Here is a 4,118-nt window from a genome sequence, read left to right as displayed (position 1 = left end):
CTGTGCTCCCTGCTCCCAGAGGGACAGAGACCCTATCATGGTGAGACGTGGCACATGACAGGTATCTTTGGGGCTTTGAAGCTAGACCCCTGGAACTGGGATCACATTTACTTGCTGTGTGGCCTTGGGTAAGGCATTTAACCTCTATGCGCCCCCAGATTCCCCATTTAATGGTGTCTACCGCATAGAGTTGTCATGAGGATTATGTAAGGAAGTTAGGACTTATGCAGCACTGGGCACTGGTGTGGTTGGCAAGTTTTCTTCCCCTTCATGTCCCTGGGTGTCTGTCTGTCCTAGCAGGCTTTTGTTGACCTTGCATTGGCTGAAAGAAGCCCTGGAAGCTGAGCACCCTGTGTGTATCAAATCCACAGAGCCTGGCACAGTGATTGTCCCTGGGTTACCTGAGAGGGAGCCCTGGCATCTACCCCCAGCCCCACAGCACTGTGGCTGCCATGGCCAAGTGTGACGGAGACAGAACAAAGGCCTTGAATGATGCAAAGAGTAGGCAACATCACTTTAAATCTGTTTTTCCAAATCATGTTATTTTAAATGCCCCGGGCAGATGTCCATGTGTGCAGGGGACACTTGGCTGGGCCAGAGGCGCTTTGTCCCTTGAAAGGCCCCATTGTGACCCCCGAACCGGCCCCGAGTGATTCCCGGAACAACAGGCCCTTGTATGGGCCCTGAAGGCCTGCTGGCTCTGGCTCTCGGCTGGCAGTGCGAACCCTTTGCTGTCTCTTTAGGGTCAGCATAAAGAGGTCTGAAATCCCCCATGTGGGCTGCTGCCAGGGTTCTGATACTAAGTGTTTTTTAGAGTTTGGTTCTGGAATGTAGATGAAGCTCAGCTCCTATAAACTGTCCTTTCCCTCTAGGAGGAGGGCAGATGCAGTGGGGACCCACAGTGAGCAGAATGGGGGCGTGGTCAAGGGTTGGTTTGCAGAGGAGAACCATATGCAGATGAGACCCCTCTTAGGCCACCCTGTCCCCCACAGGGAAGGCCACCAGGAGAATGCCACAGCCATTGAAGTCACAGACAAGAGTCTCCAAAATGCTCTGGTTGGATTTGCTCTGCACACGTCTGTTGCTGTTTGCCCTCCCATGATGCATGCCCTCACCACATATTTGGGGTGACTGTTCTGCAAGCTTTGGCTCTTAGTCACGTCACAGATAATCAGCTCCTTAATCTTTTCTCAGATCCATGGAGGTGTTCTCTTTACTCCAGGACCTTAAAAACATCCAGTTATTCACCTTCTTTACAAAGAATCAGCTGGGGGGCACATGGGTGGCTCAGTGATTGTGCATCTGTCTTGGGCTCAGGATGTGATCTTGGGGTCCTGGGATCGAGTCCTGCATCAGGCTCCCCAGAAGGAGCCTGCCTCTCTCTCTTTGCCTCTGTCTCTGTGTCTCTCATGAATAAATAAATAAAATCTTTAAAAAAACAAAAACAAAGAAACCACAAAGGATCAACTGGATCCGGTGGGCCTTTGGCTCTCTGAAGGCTCCTAAGAGGAACGTGGTGTCTGCCTGGACTGGCACTGTGGTGACTTTGCAGCTCAGAGCCACCAGCCCCTTTCATTATAGCCCTATGTGGCCTCCTGCAGTCCCCGCTAGTAGTCTGAGCTGTCCCAGGGAAGACCCCTGCCCGCTGGTATCAGGAGCACCACAAGGGCATGTCTCATTGTTGCCTCCTGAAAGGTGGGAGGACAGATCACATGAGGACCAGTCTAGGGACCCTAGAGCAGTAAGCAGGAGGAGCTGGCCAGAAACCCAGCTCTAGTTTTCACTAGCTGAGTGGGCCTGTTTCCTCTCCTGTAAAAACAACAGTATTAGCTAGCTCTTGTGGCCACCATGGGGATGACAGGAGGCTATATACATACACGTACAGAGCTTACGCAGTGCCTGGCCCAAGGCAAGAGCTCCAGAAATGGGAGGCAAATGGCCACACAGATGCAAATGTGGTCCTCTGGGTGGTCATGTTCGGGTGTTGGTGCTACCTTAACTTTGGTCCATCAGGGACACCAAGCGGAAAGTATCTAAGGAATGTCCCATCTCCCCTTGGGCTGGAACCAAGATATGCCCCAGAGAAGGACCTCTCCTGTTCAAGACCCAGAGGCGAAGAGGTGAGGCATGCCAACCACAAGAAGCTTTATGGGGGCAGACATCATCCCACATCTCCAGGGATCAACGGTCCCAGGAAAACAGGTGCTTAGTCGGTGTCCATTCTGTGGGGTCCAAGGACCATTCGGCTATTGCCCAGCAGACTTCTTAAGTGCCCCCTCCCCAGGCATCATGGGTTTCCAGAGGATCAGTGCCCTTAGCAGGAAGGCCTGCCCAACAGCCAGCTCTTGTCCCTGCAAACACTTCCTAAACAGCAGGATGCAGAAGAGCTGAGCAGTGAGACGCTGGAGGGAAGAAACTAGACCAGGGTGGCGGGAGGGGGTGGAGAGGAGGGTCTGGGTGAACAGAAAAGCAAGACCAGGAGACGGCATTTTTGGAAGCTAGCCATCCATTAACATCCAATGAAAACAGGATGCAAATCAAATGCCAGATGAAACTGCAAATTAAAAAAAAAAAAAAAAAAGACTGAGGATGGGAGGAATGAGGAAGTCCTGTCATAGAATCATCTGCAAAGCCTTGGACTAACGAGGATTTTTATCATTAGACCAATATGCAATTGAAAATGAGAAAAAGAAAGAACAAATCAAAATTCCTTTAAAGAGAATGATTAAAATTCCAAAACATTGAGGAACCTTTGGGAAATTCAACCAAGCCTTTGGTTTCTCTTTTTCTTTTTTTTTTTTTTTTTGGTTTCTCTTTTTCGATGGGGGTCAAAAAATGCTCCACCATTGGCATCATGTTTCTGACTCACCAGCACGCAATCAGGGAGTTTTGTTGAAAAAAAAAAAAAGCCTATTTCCCTCAATCAGTACCTGACTGCAAATTTTTTTAAATACATGACAAACTTCCTACCATTTCTTAATGATTTCTAATTTGTATTTTTTCAAACATTTTGCCCCTAATTTGCTATGAAATTTTATTTAAATTTTAAGTGGACTCACTAACAGTGACCTTTTTCTGGTACAATTACCCTGGAATAACAGATCTCCTGAAAATACTGCTGAGACCCCATGTAGTCAGGGGTCCCCAAGGTGGTTGGGGAGTAAAATGTCAACTCGCTAAACCTCTGCCTGAGGCTTGAATCTTTGCCCTATGTGGCTGCTAGCCTCTGCTGTACACCTCCATAGCTGGGAGGTGACCAGTTTTTGAGGTATCTATTCTGTGCCCCTGTGGAATATCTTTAAATTCTTTGAGCAAAGGGACAAAGCAGCATTTTTAAATGGAAACTAGGCTTTAAGGATTCCTAACTGAGTGCCCTCCTTCCTGTCTCCTTTCCTTTCAATCCAGACATCCTACACATAAAACATGGCACTCACCACTTGTCTTCTTACTTCCCTTCCCTCAGTAGTCCCCTTGCCCTCCTTGGGAGTGGCCCAGAGAAATTCCAAAAACAGTTTATTATTATCCATATCCCTAATTGGAACAAAACACAAAGCACATTGCCCAGAGGATTTCTGATCAGCTTCATAAGGAGAAGAAACTTTTGCATCTTGTTTTCTTTTGGCTTAAATACTTGTTTTTTTGTTTTGTTTTGTTTTGTTTACAAGTAGGTGCCACACCCAGTGTGGAGCCCAATGTGGGGCTTGAACTCATGACCCTGGGATCAAGACCTGAGATGAGATCAAGAGTTGGCTGCTCAACCAACTGAGACACCCAGGTGCTCCCGGGTTTAGGACTTTCTAATGGAACACAGATTCCTTTGTATTGTAGGGGTCTGTGCTGCATTAGACAGGAGTTCCCCAGGCTGGTACTTGGCGAGTCTCCAGAAAGGGTGAAGCTGTCTGCTGCACCTGGTAGCTGGGGAGGGTGGGATACCCAGTGACGGGCTCTCCGGCAGTGCGGTGGCCAAGCATACACAGCTGTCATCTGAACTGCCATTTGATGGCTGCCTTTAGAGATTCAGTATAAGGCAAAGGATTCCTCAGAAAGTAGGCTGAAATGATGGAGTCCCTGAAACTAGGAAATTAAAAACAAAACCCCCAGAACACCCCACAAAAGTA

The sequence above is a fragment of the Canis aureus genome, chromosome 12, assembly GCF_053574225.1.
Source record: "Canis aureus isolate CA01 chromosome 12, VMU_Caureus_v.1.0, whole genome shotgun sequence".
Classification (NCBI taxonomy): Eukaryota; Metazoa; Chordata; class Mammalia; order Carnivora; family Canidae; genus Canis; species Canis aureus.
This window is presented reverse-complemented; position numbering follows the sequence as displayed.